A 17,683-nucleotide genomic window follows, 5' to 3' on the forward strand; every position below is an offset into this window, starting at 1 on the left:
TGCAACTGTCACTGGAAATCATCACCATGAATTTGATATGTCCTGGAACGTATAAAAACGACTTGGGGAAAATAATACGGTTGCGAACTTTTGTATCGGCTTTGGTTCAGTGGCCGCATTCTCGACTGAATCGGGAGTTTGTCTGTTCAAGTCGCACTTCTGAGACTTGAGCATATCATCTTGGCTAACACTCAAGTGCAGCACTTGGGGAATTTTGCAATGTTGAAGCTGTTGACTTTCGGATGAAATGTTAACTTGAAGCTCCGTCTGCACCCTCGGGTGGATATGAAAGTTCCCAGTGCATTATTCGAAAAAGAATAGGAGAGTTGCCCCCGTGTCAATATTACTAAAAATGTTCGTAAATGCTCACTGAAAGCCGATGTGCATGTGTTTGTATGTGGGGTTGGGGTTGAAGCCCAGATTCTCACAGAAACAGAATCCAGGTTCTCACAGGACCAGAATAGCCGAGTGGTTAAGGCGTTGGCCTTAAAACTCAATGGGGTTGTCCCGCGTGCGTTTGTCCCCCACTCCTGGTATCTCTTTAACTTAACACGGATATCCTCCCATTCTGATCAGTGAGACCGGATTTTCATCGGTTGAATCAGCAATTTTCTGTAACAATGTGACACTCTGAACCGATAATGAAATGAAATTGTGAAATGTATCTGTGTCGCTCGGTTTCTGCCTCTCTCTCTCTCTCTTCAGAGAGTTTTGTATGGTTGAGTCTTTGTCTCTCTCAGTCTGACTCACTCTGTCTGTCCCTGTTTCTCTGTTTGTCTCTGTCTCTCAATCTGTCTCTTTCTCACGGTGCCACGTCTGTTCCAATGGGATTCTCTCAGACTCTTTGTCTGACTGGCTCTCTCTTTCCCATCATTTCGGTCTGTCCATGTCTTTGCCTGTCTCTGTTAGTCCCTGCCTGTAAGCTGAGAAGTATTTCCATCATTTTCTGTTTTAGTCTCTATCGCTCTCTCTCTATCTGACTCTCTCCTTGTCACTGTCTTTATCGTTGTCTTTCTCTCACTCTTTCCCTCTCTCTCTGAATAGATCACTCACACACATCTCTGTATATGTATATATTTGAGTCTTTTTCTCACTCAGTCTTCCTCTCCTTCTCAGTCTCACACTTTCTGTCTCTCGTTGTCTCTATCTCGCTGTCTGTCTCTCCCTGTTTGTCGATTTGTCTCTGTCTCTCAATGTGTCTGTCGACTTCTCCTGGTGTCCAGTTCTGTTCACAATGACTCGATTCCTGCTCTGACAGAATTGGTACCCGTCAGTTCCTCGTTAGTATAGTGGTGAGTATCACCGCCTGTCACGCGGGAGACCGGGGTTCAATTCCCCGACGGGGAGGCAGTTGTTTCAAAACGTCGAATTTTACTTCTGTTTCTTGGAAGAGATGCATGTTAAAAAGTTCCAGAGTAATATGGAACTGTAAAAATACAGGTGGATGAGATTGCCTCGTCCAGATTTTTAGCAAACGGAGAATTTTTCAGGAGTCTTTGGCCGTCTGCAACACAGAGATGGATGACTGAGTTTTTTCTGAGTAAAGTTTAAAAAGTCAGCGACACAGTAGTCGTGGCCGAGTGGTTAAGGCGATGGAATAGAAATCCATTGGGTTATCCCGCGCAAGTTCGAATCCTGCCGACTACGATTCTCAGCATTTTTCATTCCATTTCACAATTTAACCGGTTCTCTGCCAAACTGATCCTGAGATGGATGGAATAACGTCCCACACCTTTCAACTTTGACATTTTTTTCTCATTTTTATTAATCTGCAATATTCACGATACATCCGTTTCAAAAATCGCAATCATCAGTCAAAGTTGCGAAGTGATACAGCCTGTCTATTCCTCGAGATGGCTGAGGCATCTGTGCATTGTTGTTGGTGCGTGCAAATTTCTGGATATGTGTGTGTGGGTCTCTGTGTCTGTCTATCTATTTATATGTCTCTGTGTATGTGCAACTGTCACTGGAAATCATCACCATGAATTTGATATGTCCTGGAACGTATAAAAACGACTTGGGGAAAATAATACGGTTGCGAACTTTTGTATCGGCTTTGGTTCAGTGGCCGCATTCTCGACTGAATCGGGAGTTTGTCTGTTCAAGTCGCACTTCTGAGACTTGAGCATATCATCTTGGCTAACACTCAAGTGCAGCACTTGGGGAATTTTGCAATGTTGAAGCTGTTGACTTTCGGATGAAATGTTAACTTGAAGCTCCGTCTGCACCCTCGGGTGGATATGAAAGTTCCCAGTGCATTATTCGAAAAAGAATAGGAGAGTTGCCCCCGTGTCAATATTACTAAAAATGTTCGTAAATGCTCACTGAAAGCCGATGTGCATGTGTTTGTATGTGGGGTTGGGGTTGAAGCCCAGATTCTCACAGAAACAGAATCCAGGTTCTCACAGGACCAGAATAGCCGAGTGGTTAAGGCGTTGGCCTTAAAACTCAATGGGGTTGTCCCGCGTGCGTTTGTCCCCCACTCCTGGTATCTCTTTAACTTAACACGGATATCCTCCCATTCTGATCAGTGAGACCGGATTTTCATCGGTTGAATCAGCAATTTTCTGTAACAATGTGACACTCTGAACCGATAATGAAATGAAATTGTGAAATGTATCTGTGTCGCTCGGTTTCTGCCTCTCTCTCTCTCTCTTCAGAGAGTTTTGTATGGTTGAGTCTTTGTCTCTCTCAGTCTGACTCACTCTGTCTGTCCCTGTTTCTCTGTTTGTCTCTGTCTCTCAATCTGTCTCTTTCTCACGGTGCCACGTCTGTTCCAATGGGATTCTCTCAGACTCTTTGTCTGACTGGCTCTCTCTTTCCCATCATTTCGGTCTGTCCATGTCTTTGCCTGTCTCTGTTAGTCCCTGCCTGTAAGCTGAGAAGTATTTCCATCATTTTCTGTTTTAGTCTCTATCGCTCTCTCTCTATCTGACTCTCTCCTTGTCACTGTCTTTATCGTTGTCTTTCTCTCACTCTTTCCCTCTCTCTCTGAATAGATCACTCACACACATCTCTGTATATGTATATATTTGAGTCTTTTTCTCACTCAGTCTTCCTCTCCTTCTCAGTCTCACACTTTCTGTCTCTCGTTGTCTCTATCTCGCTGTCTGTCTCTCCCTGTTTGTCGATTTGTCTCTGTCTCTCAATGTGTCTGTCGACTTCTCCTGGTGTCCAGTTCTGTTCACAATGACTCGATTCCTGCTCTGACAGAACTGGTACCCGTCAGTTCCTCGTTAGTATAGTGGTGAGTATCCCCGCCTGTCACGCGGGAGACCGGGGTTCAATTCCCCGACGGGGAGGCAGTTGTTTCAAGATGTCGAATTTTACTTCTGTTTCTTGGAAGAGATGCATGTTAAAAAGTTCCAGAGTAAGATGGAACTGTAAAAATACAGGTGGATGAGATTGCCTCGTCCAGATTTTTAGCAAACGGAGAATTTTTCAGGAGTCTTTGGCCGTCTGCTGCACAGAGATGGATGACTGAGTTTTTTCTGAGTAAAGTTTAAAAAGGCAGCGACACAGTAGTCGTGGCCGAGTGGTTAAGGCGATGGACTAGAAATCCATTGGGTTATCCCGCGCAAGTTCGAATCCTGCCGACTACGATTCTCAGCATTTTTCATTCCATTTCACAATTTAACCGGTTCTCTGCCAAACTGATCCTGAGATGGATGGAATAACGTCCCACACCTTTCAACTTTGACATTTTTTTCTCATTTTTATTAATCTGCAATATTCACGATACATCCGTTTCAAAACTCGCAATCATCAGTCAAAGTTGCGACAGTGATTCAGCCTGTCTATTCCTCGAGATGTCTGAGGCATCTGTGCATTGTCGTTAGTGCGTGCAAATTTCTGGATATGTGTGTGTGGGTCTCTGTGTCTGTCTATCTATTTATATGTCTCTGTGTATGTGCAACTGTCACTGGAAATCATCACCATGAATTTGATATGTCCTGGAACTTATAAAAACGACTTGGGGAAAATAATACGGTTGTGAACTTTTGTATCGGCTTTGGTTCAGTGGCCGCATTCTCGACTGAATCGGGAGTTTGTCTGTTCAAGTCGCACTTCTGAGACTTGAGCATATCATCTTGGCTAACACTCAAGTGCAGCACTTGGGGAATTTTGCAATGTTGAAGCTGTTGACTTTCGGATGAAATGTTAAATTGAAGCTCCGTCTGCACCCTCGGGTGGATATGAAAGTTCCCAGTGCATTATTCGAAAAAGAATAGGAGAGTTGCCCCCGTGTCAATATTACTAAAAATGTTCGCAAATGCTCACTGAAAGCCGAAGTGCATGTGTTTGTATGTGGGGTTGGGGTTGAAGCCCAGATTCTCACAGAGACAGAATCCAGGTTCTCACAGGACCAGAATAGCCGAGTGGTTAAGGCGTTGGCCTTAAAACTCAATGGGGTTGTCCCGCGTGCGTTTGTCCCCCACTCCTGGTATCTCTTTAATTTAACACGGATATCCTCCCATTCTGATCAGTGAGACCGGATTTTCATCGATTGAATCAGCAATTTTCTGTAACAATGTGACACTCTGAACCGATAATGAAATGAAATTGTGAAATGTATCTGTGTCGCTCGGTTTCTGCCTCTCTCTCTCTCTCTTCAGAGAGTTTTGTATGTTTGAGTCTTTGTCTCTCTCAGTCTGACTCACTCTGTCTGTCCCTGTTTCTCTGTTTGTCTCTGTCTCTCAATCTGTCTCTTTCTCACGGTGCCACGTCTGTTCCAATGGGATTCTCTCGGACTCTTTGTCTGACTGGCTCTCTCTTTCCCATCATTTCGGTCTGTCCATGTCTTTGCCTGTCTCTGTTAGTCCCTGCCTGTAAGCTGAGAAGTATTTCCATCATTTTCTGTTTTAGTCTCTATCGCTCTCTCTCTATCTGTCTCTCTCCTTGTCACTGTCTTTATCGTTGTCTTTCTCTCACTCTTTCCCTCTCTCTCTTAATAGATCACACACACACATCTCTGTATATGTATATATTTGAATCTTTTTCTCACTCAGTCTTCCTCTCCTTCTCAGTCTCACACTTTCTGTCTCTCGTTGTCTCTATCTCGCTGTCTGTCTCTCCCTGTTTGTCGATTTGTCTCTGTCTCTTAATGTGTCTGTCGACTTCTCCTGGTGTCCAGTTCTGTTCACAATGACTCGATTCCTGCTCTGACAGAACTGGTACCCGTCAGTTCCTCGTTAGTATAGTGGTGCGTATCCCCGTCTGTCACGCGGGAGACCGGGGTTCAATTCCCCGACGGGGAGGCAGTTGTTTCAAAACGTCGAATTTTACTTCTGTTTCTTGGAAGAGATGCATGTTAAAAAGTTCCAGAGTAATATGGAACTGTAAAAATACAGGTGGATGAGATTGCCTCGTCCAGATTTTTAGCAAACGGAGAATTTTTCAGGAGTCTTTGGCCGTCTGCAACACAGAGATGGATGACTGAGTTTTTTCTGAGTAAAGTTTAAAAAGTCAGCGACACAGTAGTCGTGGCCGAGTGGTTAAGGCGATGGAATAGAAATCCATTGGGTTATCCCGCGCAAGTTCGAATCCTGCCGACTACGATTCTCAGCATTTTTCATTCCATTTCACAATTTAACCGGTTCTCTGCCAAACTGATCCTGAGATGGATGGAATAACGTCCCACACCTTTCAACTTTGACATTTTTTTCTCATTTTTATTAATCTGCAATATTCACGATACATCCGTTTCAAAAATCGCAATCATCAGTCAAAGTTGCGAAGTGATTCAGCCTGTCTATTCCTCGAGATGGCTGAGGCATCTGTGCATTGTTGTTGGTGCGTGCAAATTTCTGGATATGTGTGTGTGGGTCTCTGTGTCTGTCTATCTATTTATATGTCTCTGTGTATGTGCAACTGTCACTGGAAATCATCACCATGAATTTGATATGTCCTGGAACGTATAAAAACGACTTGGGGAAAATAATACGGTTGCGAACTTTTGTATCGGCTTTGGTTCAGTGGCCGCATTCTCGACTGAATCGGGAGTTTGTCTGTTCAAGTCGCACTTCTGAGACTTGAGCATATCATCTTGGCTAACACTCAAGTGCAGCACTTGGGGAATTTTGCAATGTTGAAGCTGTTGACTTTCGGATGAAATGTTAACTTGAAGCTCCGTCTGCACCCTCGGGTGGATATGAAAGTTCCCAGTGCATTATTCGAAAAAGAATAGGAGAGTTTCCCCCGTGTCAATATTACTAAAAATGTTCGTAAATGCTCACTGAAAGCCGATGTGCATGTGTTTGTATGTGGGGTTGGGGTTGAAGCCCAGATTCTCACAGAAACAGAATCCAGGTTCTCACAGGACCAGAATAGCCGAGTGGTTAAGGCGTTGGCCTTAAAACTCAATGGGGTTGTCCCGCGTGCGTTTGTCCCCCACTCCTGGTATCTCTTTAACTTAACACGGATATCCTCCCATTCTGATCAGTGAGACCGGATTTTCATCGGTTGAATCAGCAATTTTCTGTAACAATGTGACACTCTGAACCGATAATGAATTGAAATTGTGAAATGTATCTGTGTCGCTCGGTTTCTGCCTCTCTCTCTCTCTCTTCAGAGAGTTTTGTATGTTTGAGTCTTTGTCTCTCTCAGTCTGACTCACTCTGTCTGTCCCTGTTTCTCTGTTTGTCTCTGTCTCTCAATCTGTCTCTTTCTCACGGTGCCACGTCTGTTCCAATGGGATTCTCTCAGACTCTTTGTCTGACTGGCTCTCTCTTTCCCATCATTTCGGTCTGTCCATGTCTTTGCCTGTCTCTGTTAGTCCCTGCCTGTAAGCTGAGAAGTATTTCCATCATTTTCTGTTTTAGTCTCTATCGCTCTCTCTCTATCTGTCTCTCTCCTTGTCACTGTCTTTATCGTTGTCTTTCTCTCACTCTTTCCCTCTCTCTCTGAATAGATCACTCACACACATCTCTGTATATGTATATATTTGAGTCTTTTTCTCACTCAGTCTTCCTCTCCTTCTCAGTCTCACACTTTCTGTCTCTCGTTGTCTCTATCTCGCTGTCTGTCTCTCCCTGTTTGTCGATTTGTCTCTGTCTCTCAATGTGTCTGTCGACTTCTCCTGGTGTCCAGTTCTGTTCACAATGACTCGATTCCTGCTCTGACAGAACTGGTACCCGTCAGTTCCTCGTTTGTATAGTGGTGAGTATCCCCGCCTGTCACGCGGGAGACCGGGGTTCAATTCCCCGACGGGGAGGCAGTTGTTTCAAGATGTCGAATTTTACTTCTGTTTCTTGGAAGAGATGCATGTTAAAAAGTTCCAGAGTAAGATGGAACTGTAAAAATACAGGTGGATGAGATTGCCTCGTCCAGATTTTTAGCAAACGGAGAATTTTTCAGGAGTCTTTGGCCGTCTGCTGCACAGAGATGGATGACTGAGTTGTTTCTGAGTAAAGTTTAAAAAGGCAGCGACACAGTAGTCGTGGCCGAGTGGTTAAGGCGATGGACTAGAAATCCATTGGGTTATCCCGCGCAGGTTCGAATCCTGCCGACTACGATTCTCAGCATTTTTCATTCCATTTCACAATTTAACCGGTTCTCTGCCAAACTGATCCTGAGATGGATGGAATAACGTCCCACACCTTTCAACTTTGACATTTTTTTCTCATTTTTATTAATCTGCAATATTCACGATACATCCGTTTCAAAACTCGCAATCATCAGTCAAAGTTGCGACAGTGATTCAGCCTGTCTATTCCTCGAGATGTCTGAGGCATCTGTGCATTGTCGTTGGTGCGTGCAAATTTCTGGATATGTGTGTGTGGGTCTCTGTGTCTGTCTATCTATTTATATGTCTCTGTGTATGTGCAACTGTCACTGGAAATCATCACCATGAATTTGATATGTCCTGGAACTTATAAAAACGACTTGGGGAAAATAATACGGTTGTGAACTTTTGTATCGGCTTTGGTTCAGTGGCCGCATTCTCGACTGAATCGGGAGTTTGTCTGTTCAAGTCGCACTTCTGAGACTTGAGCATATCATCTTGGCTAACACTCAAGTGCAGCACTTGGGGAATTTTGCAATGTTGAAGCTGTTGACTTTCGGATGAAATGTTAAATTGAAGCTCCGTCTGCACCCTCGGGTGGATATGAAAGTTCCCAGTGCATTATTCGAAAAAGAATAGGAGAGTTGCCCCCGTGTCAATATTACTAAAAATGTTCGTAAATGCTCACTGAAAGCCGAAGTGCATGTGTTTGTATGTGGGGTTGGGGTTGAAGCCCAGATTCTCACAGAGACAGAATCCAGGTTCTCACAGGACCAGAATAGCCGAGTGGTTAAGGTGTTGGCCTTAAAACTCAATGGGGTTGTCCCACGTGCGTTTGTCCCCCACTCCTGGTATCTCTTTAATTTAACACGGATATCCTCCCATTCTGATCAGTGAGACCGGATTTTCATCGATTGAATCAGCAATTTTCTGTAACAATGTGACACTCTGAACCGATAATGAAATGAAATTGTGAAATGTATCTGTGTCGCTCGGTTTCTGCCTCTCTCTCTCTCTCTTCAGAGAGTTTTGTATGTTTGAGTCTTTGTCTCTCTCAGTCTGACTCACTCTGTCTGTCCCTGTTTCTCTGTTTGTCTCTGTCTCTCAATCTGTCTCTTTCTCACGGTGCCACGTCTGTTCCAATGGGATTCTCTCAGACTCTTTGTCTGACTGGCTCTCTCTTTCCCATCATTTCGGTCTGTCCATGTCCTTACCTGTCTCTGTTAGTCCCTGCCTGTAAGCTGAGAAGTATTTCCATCATTTTCTGTTTTAGTCTCTATCGCTCTCTCTCTATCTGTCTCTCTCCTTGTCACTGTCTTTATCATTGTCTTTCTCTCACTCTTTCCCTCTCTCTCTTAATAGATCACACACACACATCTCTGTATATGTATATATTTGAGTCTTTTTCTCACTCAGTCTTCCTCTCCTTCTCAGTCTCACACTTTCTGTCTCTCGTTGTCTCTATCTCGCTGTCTGTCTCTCCCTGTTTGTCGATTTGTCTCTGTCTCTCAATGTGTCTGTCGACTTCTCCTGGTGTCCAGTTCTGTTCACAATGACTCGATTCCTGCTCTGACAGAACTGGTACCCGTCAGTTCCTCGTTAGTATAGTGGTGAGTATCCCCGCCTGTCACGCGGGAGACCGGGGTTCAATTCCCCGTCGGGGAGGCAGTTGTTTCAAGATGTCGAATTTTACTTCTGTTTCTTGGAAGAGATGCATGTTAAAAAGTTCCAGAGTAATATGGAACTGTAAAAATACAGGTGGATGAGATTGCCTCGTCCAGATTTTTAGCAAACGGAGAATTTTTCAGGAGTCTTTGGCCGTCTGCTACACAGAGATGGATGACTGAGTTTTTTCTGAGTAAAGTTTAAAAAGGCAGCGACACAGTAGTCGTGGCCGAGTGGTTAAGGCGATGAACTAGAAATCCATTGGGTTATCCCGCGCAGGTTCGAATCCTGCCGACTACGATTCTCAGCATTTTTCATTCCATTTCACAATTTAACCGGTTCTCTGCCAAACTGATCCTGAGATGGATGGAATAACGTCCCACACCTTTCAACTTTGACATTTTTTTCTCATTTTTATTAATCTGCAATATTCACGATACATCCGTTTCAAAAATCGCAATCATCAGTCAAAGTTGCGACAGTGATTCAGCCTGTCTATTCCTCGAGATGTCTGAGGCATCTGTGCATTGTCGTTGGTGCGTGCAAATTTCTGGATATGTGTGTGTGGGTCTCTGTGTCTGTCTATCTATTTATATGTCTCTGTGTATGTGCAAATGTCACTGGAAATCATCACCATGAATTTGATATGTCCTGGAACTTATAAAAACGACTTGGGGAAAATAATACGGTTGTGAACTTTTGTATCGGCTTTGGTTCAGTGGCCGCATTCTCGACTGAATCGGGAGTTTGTCTGTTCAAGTCGCACTTCTGAGACTTGAGCATATCATCTTGGCTAACACTCAAGTGCAGCACTTGGGGAATTTTGCAATGTTGAAGCTGTTGACTTTCGGATGAAATGTTAAATTGAAGCTCCGTCTGCACCCTCGTGTGGATATGAAAGTTCCCAGTGCATTATTCGAAAAAGAATAGGAGAGTTGCCCCCGTGTCAATATTACTAAAAATGTTCGTAAATGCTCACTGAAAGCCGATGTGCATGTGTTTGTATGTGGGGTTGGGGTTGAAGCCCAGATTCTCACAGAGACAGAATCCAGGTTCTCACAGGACCAGAATAGCCGAGTGGTTAAGGCGTTGGCCTTAAAACTCAATGGGGTTGTCCCGCGTGCGTTTGTCCCCCACTCCTGGTATCTCTTTAACTTAACACGGATATCCTCCCATTCTGATCAGTGAGACCGGATTTTCATCGGTTGAATCAGCAATTTTCTGTAACAATGTGACACTCTGAACCGATAATGAAATGAAATTGTGAAATGTATCTGTGTCGCTCGGTTTCTGCCTCTCTCTCTCTCTCTTCAGAGAGTTTTGTATGTTTGAGTCTTTGTCTCTCTCAGTCTGACTCACTCTGTCTGTCCCTGTTTCTCTGTTTGTCTCTGTCTCTCAATCTGTCTCTTTCTCACGGTGCCACGTCTGTTCCAATGGGATTCTCTCAGACTCTTTGTCTGACTGGCTCTCTCTTTCCCATCATTTCGGTCTGTCCATGTCTTTGCCTGTCTCTGTTAGTCCCTGCCTGTAAGCTGAGAAGTATTTCCATCATTTTCTGTTTTAGTCTCTATCGCTCTCTCTCTATCTGTCTCTCTCCTTGTCACTGTCTTTATCATTGTCTTTCTCTCACTCTTTCCCTCTCTCTCTTAATAGATCACACACACACATCTCTGTATATGTATATATTTGAATCTTTTTCTCACTCAGTCTTCCTCTCCTTCTCAGTCTCACACTTTCTGTCTCTCGTTGTCTCTATCTCGCTGTCTGTCTCTCCCTGTTTATCGATTTGTCTCTGTGTCTTAATGTGTCTGTCGACTTCTCCTGGTGTCCAGTTCTGTTCACAATGACTCGATTCCTGCTCTGACTGAACTGGTACACGTCAGTTTCTCGTTAGTATAGTGGTGCGTATCCCCGCCTGTCACGCGGGAGACCGGGGTTCAATTTCTCGACGGGGAGGCAGTTGTTTCAAAATGTCGAATTTTACTTCTGTTTCTTGGAAGAGATGCATGTTAAAAAGTTCCAGAGTAATATGGAACTGTAAAAATACAGGTGGATGAGATTGCCTCGTCCAGATTTTTAGCAAACGGAGAATTTTTCAGGAGTCTTTGGCCGTCTGCAACACAGAGATGGATGACTGAGTAAGCCGTCTGCAACACAGAGATGGATGACTGAGTTTTTTCTGAGTAAAGTTTAAATAGGAAGCGACACAGTAGTCATGGCCGAGTGGTTAAGGCGATGGACTAGAAATCCATTGGGTTATCCTTCGCAGGTTCGAATCCTGCCGACTACGATTCTCAGCATTTTTCATTCCATTTCACAATTTAACCGGTTCTCTGCCAAACTGATCCTGAGATGGATGGAATAACGTCCCACACCTTTCAACTTTGACATTTTTTTCTCATTTTTATTAATCTGCAATATTCACGATACATCCGTTTCAAAAATCGCAATCGTCAGTCAAAGTTGCGACAGTGATTCAGCCTGTCTATTCCTCGAGATGTCTGAGGCATCTGTGCATTGTCGTTGGTGCGTGCAAATTTCTGGATATGTGTGTGTGGGTCTCTGTGTCTGTCTATCTATTTATTTGTCTCTGTGTATGTGCAACTGTCACTGGAAATCATCACCATGAATTTGATATGTCCTGGAACTTAGAAAAACGACTTGGGGAAAATAATACGGTTGTGAACTTTTGTATCGGCTTTGGTTCAGTGGCCGCATTCTCGACTGAATCGGGAGTTTGTCTGTTCAAGTCGCACTTCTGAGACTTGAGCATATCATCTTGGCTAACACTCAAGTGCAGCACTTGGGGAATTTTGCAATGTTGAAGCTGTTGACTTTCGGATGAAATGTTAAATTGAAGCTCCGTCTGCACCCTCGGGTGGATATGAAAGTTCCCAGTGCATTATTCGAAAAAGAATAGGAGAGTTGCCCCCGTGTCAATATTACTAAAAATGTTCGTAAATGCTCACTGAAAGCCGATGTGCATGTGTTTGTATGTGGGGTTGGGGTTGAAGCCCAGATTCTCACAGAGACAGAATCCAGGTTCTCACAGGACCAGAATAGCCGAGTGGTTAAGGCGTTCGCCTTAAAACTCAATGGGTTTGTCCCGCGTGCGTTTGTCCCCCACTCCTGGTATCTCTTTAATTTAACACGGATATCCTCCCATTCTGATCAGTGAGACCGGATTTTCATCGGTTGAATCAGCAATTTTCTGTAACAATGTGACACTCTGAACCGATAATGAAATGAAATTGTGAAATGTATCTGTGTCGCTCGGTTTCTGCCTCTCTCTCTCTCTCTTCAGAGAGTTTTGTATGTTTGAGTCTTTGTCTCTCTCAGTCTGACTCACTCTGTCTGTCCCTGTTTCTCTGTTTGTCTCTGTCTCTCAATCTGTCTCTTTCTCACGGTGCCACGTCTGTTCCAATGGGATTCTCTCAGACTCTTTGTCTGACTGGCTCTCTCTTTCCCATCATTTCGGTCTGTCCATGTCTTTGCCTGTCTCTGTTAGTCCCTGCCTGTAAGCTGAGAAGTATTTCCATCATTTTCTGTTTTAGTCTCTATCGCTCTCTCTCTATCTGTCTCTCTCCTTGTCACTGTCTTTATCGTTGTCTTTCTCTCACTCTTTCCCTCTCTCTCTGAATAGATCACTCACACACATCTCTGTATATGTATATATGTGAGTCTTTTTCTCACTCAGTCTTCCTCTCCTTCTCAGTCTCACACTTTCTGTCTCTCGTTGTCTCTATCTCGCTGTCTGTCTCTCCCTGTTTGTCGATTTGTCTCTGTCTCTCAATGTGTCTGTCGACTTCTCCTGGTGTCCAGTTCTGTTCACAATGACTCGATTCCTGCTCTGACAGAACTGGTACCCGTCAGTTCCTCGTTTGTATAGTGGTGAGTATCCCCGCCTGTCACGCGGGAGACCGGGGTTCAATTCCCCGACGGGGAGGCAGTTGTTTCAAGATGTCGAATTTTACTTCTGTTTCTTGGAAGAGATGCATGTTAAAAAGTTCCAGAGTAAGATGGAACTGTAAAAATACAGGTGGATGAGATTGCCTCGTCCAGATTTTTAGCAAACGGAGAATTTTTCAGGAGTCTTTGGCCGTCTGCTGCACAGAGATGGATGACTGAGTTGTTTCTGAGTAAAGTTTAAAAAGGCAGCGACACAGTAGTCGTGGCCGAGTGGTTAAGGCGATGGACTAGAAATCCATTGGGTTATCCCGCGCAGGTTCGAATCCTGCCGACTACGATTCTCAGCATTTTTCATTCCATTTCACAATTTAACCGGTTCTCTGCCAAACTGATCCTGAGATGGATGGAATAACGTCCCACACCTTTCAACTTTGACATTTTTTTCTCATTTTTATTAATCTGCAATATTCACGATACATCCGTTTCAAAACTCGCAATCATCAGTCAAAGTTGCGACAGTGATTCAGCCTGTCTATTCCTCGAGATGTCTGAGGCATCTGTGCATTGTCGTTGGTGCGTGCAAATTTCTGGATATGTGTGTGCGGGTCTCTGTGTCTGTCTATCTATTTATATGTCTCTGTCTATGTGCAACTGTCACTGGAAATCATCACCATGAATTTGATATGTCCTGGAACTTATAAAAACGACTTGGGGAAAATAATACGGTTGTGAACTTTTGTATCGGCTTTGGTTCAGTGGCCGCATTCTCGACTGAATCGGGAGTTTGTCTGTTCAAGTCGCACTTCTGAGACTTGAGCATATCATCTTGGCTAACACTCAAGTGCAGCACTTGGGGAATTTTGCAATGTTGAAGCTGTTGACTTTCGGATGAAATGTTAAATTGAAGCTCCGTCTGCACCCTCGGGTGGATATGAAAGTTCCCAGTGCATTATTCGAAAAAGAATAGGAGAGTTGCCCCCGTGTCAATATTACTAAAAATGTTCGTAAATGCTCACTGAAAGCCGAAGTGCATGTGTTTGTATGTGGGGTTGGGGTTGAAGCCCAGATTCTCACAGAGACAGAATCCAGGTTCTCACAGGACCAGAATAGCCGAGTGGTTAAGGTGTTGGCCTTAAAACTCAATGGGGTTGTCCCACGTGCGTTTGTCCCCCACTCCTGGTATCTCTTTAATTTAACACGGATATCCTCCCATTCTGATCAGTGAGACCGGATTTTCATCGATTGAATCAGCAATTTTCTGTAACAATGTGACACTCTGAACCGATAATGAAATGAAATTGTGAAATGTATCTGTGTCGCTCGGTTTCTGCCTCTCTCTCTCTCTCTTCAGAGAGTTTTGTATGTTTGAGTCTTTGTCTCTCTCAGTCTGACTCACTCTGTCTGTCCCTGTTTCTCTGTTTGTCTCTGTCTCTCAATCTGTCTCTTTCTCACGGTGCCACGTCTGTTCCAATGGGATTCTCTCAGACTCTTTGTCTGACTGGCTCTCTCTTTCCCATCATTTCGGTCTGTCCATGTCCTTACCTGTCTCTGTTAGTCCCTGCCTGTAAGCTGAGAAGTATTTCCATCATTTTCTGTTTTAGTCTCTATCGCTCTCTCTCTATCTGTCTCTCTCCTTGTCACTGTCTTTATCATTGTCTTTCTCTCACTCTTTCCCTCTCTCTCTTAATAGATCACACACACACATCTCTGTATATGTATATATTTGAGTCTTTTTCTCACTCAGTCTTCCTCTCCTTCTCAGTCTCACACTTTCTGTCTCTCGTTGTCTCTATCTCGCTGTCTGTCTCTCCCTGTTTGTCGATTTGTCTCTGTCTCTCAATGTGTCTGTCGACTTCTCCTGGTGTCCAGTTCTGTTCACAATGACTCGATTCCTGCTCTGACAGAACTGGTACCCGTCAGTTCCTCGTTAGTATAGTGGTGAGTATCCCCGCCTGTCACGCGGGAGACCGGGGTTCAATTCCCCGTCGGGGAGGCAGTTGTTTCAAGATGTCGAATTTTACTTCTGTTTCTTGGAAGAGATGCATGTTAAAAAGTTCCAGAGTAATATGGAACTGTAAAAATACAGGTGGATGAGATTGCCTCGTCCAGATTTTTAGCAAACGGAGAATTTTTCAGGAGTCTTTGGCCGTCTGCTACACAGAGATGGATGACTGAGTTTTTTCTGAGTAAAGTTTAAAAAGGCAGCGACACAGTAGTCGTGGCCGAGTGGTTAAGGCGATGAACTAGAAATCCATTGGGTTATCCCGCGCAGGTTCGAATCCTGCCGACTACGATTCTCAGCATTTTTCATTCCATTTCACAATTTAACCGGTTCTCTGCCAAACTGATCCTGAGATGGATGGAATAACGTCCCACACCTTTCAACTTTGACATTTTTTTCTCATTTTTATTAATCTGCAATATTCACGATACATCCGTTTCAAAAATCGCAATCATCAGTCAAAGTTGCGACAGTGATTCAGCCTGTCTATTCCTCGAGATGTCTGAGGCATCTGTGCATTGTCGTTGGTGCGTGCAAATTTCTGGATATGTGTGTGTGGGTCTCTGTGTCTGTCTATCTATTTATATGTCTCTGTGTATGTGCAAATGTCACTGGAAATCATCACCATGAATTTGATATGTCCTGGAACTTATAAAAACGACTTGGGGAAAATAATACGGTTGTGAACTTTTGTATCGGCTTTGGTTCAGTGGCCGCATTCTCGACTGAATCGGGAGTTTGTCTGTTCAAGTCGCACTTCTGAGACTTGAGCATATCATCTTGGCTAACACTCAAGTGCAGCACTTGGGGAATTTTGCAATGTTGAAGCTGTTGACTTTCGGATGAAATGTTAAATTGAAGCTCCGTCTGCACCCTCGTGTGGATATGAAAGTTCCCAGTGCATTATTCGAAAAAGAATAGGAGAGTTGCCCCCGTGTCAATATTACTAAAAATGTTCGTAAATGCTCACTGAAAGCCGATGTGCATGTGTTTGTATGTGGGGTTGGGGTTGAAGCCCAGATTCTCACAGAGACAGAATCCAGGTTCTCACAGGACCAGAATAGCCGAGTGGTTAAGGCGTTGGCCTTAAAACTCAATGGGGTTGTCCCGCGTGCGTTTGTCCCCCACTCCTGGTATCTCTTTAACTTAACACGGATATCCTCCCATTCTGATCAGTGAGACCGGATTTTCATCGGTTGAATCAGCAATTTTCTGTAACAATGTGACACTCTGAACCGATAATGAAATGAAATTGTGAAATGTATCTGTGTCGCTCGGTTTCTGCCTCTCTCTCTCTCTCTTCAGAGAGTTTTGTATGTTTGAGTCTTTGTCTCTCTCAGTCTGACTCACTCTGTCTGTCCCTGTTTCTCTGTTTGTCTCTGTCTCTCAATCTGTCTCTTTCTCACGGTGCCACGTCTGTTCCAATGGGATTCTCTCAGACTCTTTGTCTGACTGGCTCTCTCTTTCCCATCATTTCGGTCTGTCCATGTCTTTGCCTGTCTCTGTTAGTCCCTGCCTGTAAGCTGAGAAGTATTTCCATCATTTTCTGTTTTAGTCTCTATCGCTCTCTCTCTATCTGTCTCTCTCCTTGTCACTGTCTTTATCATTGTCTTTCTCTCACTCTTTCCCTCTCTCTCTTAATAGATCACACACACACATCTCTGTATATGTATATATTTGAATCTTTTTCTCACTCAGTCTTCCTCTCCTTCTCAGTCTCACACTTTCTGTCTCTCGTTGTCTCTATCTCGCTGTCTGTCTCTCCCTGTTTATCGATTTGTCTCTGTGTCTTAATGTGTCTGTCGACTTCTCCTGGTGTCCAGTTCTGTTCACAATGACTCGATTCCTGCTCTGACTGAACTGGTACACGTCAGTTTCTCGTTAGTATAGTGGTGCGTATCCCCGCCTGTCACGCGGGAGACCGGGGTTCAATTTCTCGACGGGGAGGCAGTTGTTTCAAAATGTCGAATTTTACTTCTGTTTCTTGGAAGAGATGCATGTTAAAAAGTTCCAGAGTAATATGGAACTGTAAAAATACAGGTGGATGAGATTGCCTCGTCCAGATTTTTAGCAAACGGAGAATTTTTCAGGAGTCTTTGGCCGTCTGCAACACAGAGATGGATGACTGAGTAAGCCGTCTGCAACACAGAGATGGATGACTGAGTTTTTTCTGAGTAAAGTTTAAATAGGAAGCGACACAGTAGTCATGGCCGAGTGGTTAAGGCGATGGACTAGAAATCCATTGGGTTATCCTTCGCAGGTTCGAATCCTGCCGACTACGATTCTCAGCATTTTTCATTCCATTTCACAATTTAACCGGTTCTCTGCCAAACTGATCCTGAGATGGATGGAATAACGTCCCACACCTTTCAACTTTGACATTTTTTTCTCATTTTTATTAATCTGCAATATTCACGATACATCCGTTTCAAAAATCGCAATCATCAGTCAAAGTTGCGACAGTGATTCAGCCTGTCTATTCCTCGAGATGTCTGAGGCATCTGTGCATTGTCGTTGGTGCGTGCAAATTTCTGGATATGTGTGTGTGGGTCTCTGTGTCTGTCTATCTATTTATTTGTCTCTGTGTATGTGCAACTGTCACT

At 43.9% G+C, this 17,683-nt stretch overlaps 13 non-coding genes across 13 annotated transcripts; all 13 read left to right on the forward strand.

The window, feature by feature from the left end:
* Nucleotides 1–1,275: 1,275 nt before the first annotated feature.
* trnad-guc (transfer RNA aspartic acid (anticodon GUC)) lies at nucleotides 1,276–1,347 on the forward strand. Its single transcript has one exon. It is a non-coding gene; the product is annotated as a tRNA-Asp (tRNA).
* Nucleotides 1,348–3,230: 1,883 nt separating this feature from the next.
* Nucleotides 3,231–3,302, forward strand: trnad-guc (transfer RNA aspartic acid (anticodon GUC)). Its single transcript has one exon. It is a non-coding gene; the product is annotated as a tRNA-Asp (tRNA).
* Nucleotides 3,303–3,521: 219 nt separating this feature from the next.
* Nucleotides 3,522–3,602, forward strand: trnas-aga (transfer RNA serine (anticodon AGA)). The gene has a single exon. It is a non-coding gene; the product is annotated as a tRNA-Ser (tRNA).
* Nucleotides 3,603–7,141: 3,539 nt separating this feature from the next.
* Nucleotides 7,142–7,213, forward strand: trnad-guc (transfer RNA aspartic acid (anticodon GUC)). Its single transcript has one exon. It is a non-coding gene; the product is annotated as a tRNA-Asp (tRNA).
* A 219-nt stretch (nucleotides 7,214–7,432) lies between these two features.
* Nucleotides 7,433–7,513, forward strand: trnas-aga (transfer RNA serine (anticodon AGA)). The gene has a single exon. It is a non-coding gene; the product is annotated as a tRNA-Ser (tRNA).
* Nucleotides 7,514–9,097: 1,584 nt separating this feature from the next.
* trnad-guc (transfer RNA aspartic acid (anticodon GUC)) lies at nucleotides 9,098–9,169 on the forward strand. The gene has a single exon. It is a non-coding gene; the product is annotated as a tRNA-Asp (tRNA).
* A 219-nt stretch (nucleotides 9,170–9,388) lies between these two features.
* trnas-aga (transfer RNA serine (anticodon AGA)) lies at nucleotides 9,389–9,469 on the forward strand. The gene has a single exon. It is a non-coding gene; the product is annotated as a tRNA-Ser (tRNA).
* A 1,909-nt stretch (nucleotides 9,470–11,378) lies between these two features.
* On the forward strand, nucleotides 11,379–11,459 carry trnas-aga (transfer RNA serine (anticodon AGA)). Its single transcript has one exon. It is a non-coding gene; the product is annotated as a tRNA-Ser (tRNA).
* A 1,584-nt stretch (nucleotides 11,460–13,043) lies between these two features.
* On the forward strand, nucleotides 13,044–13,115 carry trnad-guc (transfer RNA aspartic acid (anticodon GUC)). Its single transcript has one exon. It is a non-coding gene; the product is annotated as a tRNA-Asp (tRNA).
* Nucleotides 13,116–13,334: 219 nt separating this feature from the next.
* On the forward strand, nucleotides 13,335–13,415 carry trnas-aga (transfer RNA serine (anticodon AGA)). The gene has a single exon. It is a non-coding gene; the product is annotated as a tRNA-Ser (tRNA).
* Nucleotides 13,416–14,999: 1,584 nt separating this feature from the next.
* Nucleotides 15,000–15,071, forward strand: trnad-guc (transfer RNA aspartic acid (anticodon GUC)). The gene has a single exon. It is a non-coding gene; the product is annotated as a tRNA-Asp (tRNA).
* A 219-nt stretch (nucleotides 15,072–15,290) lies between these two features.
* Nucleotides 15,291–15,371, forward strand: trnas-aga (transfer RNA serine (anticodon AGA)). Its single transcript has one exon. It is a non-coding gene; the product is annotated as a tRNA-Ser (tRNA).
* Nucleotides 15,372–17,280: 1,909 nt separating this feature from the next.
* On the forward strand, nucleotides 17,281–17,361 carry trnas-aga (transfer RNA serine (anticodon AGA)). The gene has a single exon. It is a non-coding gene; the product is annotated as a tRNA-Ser (tRNA).
* Nucleotides 17,362–17,683: the final 322 nt, after the last annotated feature.

The sequence above is a fragment of the Pristiophorus japonicus genome, chromosome 23, assembly GCF_044704955.1.
Source record: "Pristiophorus japonicus isolate sPriJap1 chromosome 23, sPriJap1.hap1, whole genome shotgun sequence".
Taxonomy (NCBI): domain Eukaryota; kingdom Metazoa; phylum Chordata; class Chondrichthyes; family Pristiophoridae; genus Pristiophorus; species Pristiophorus japonicus.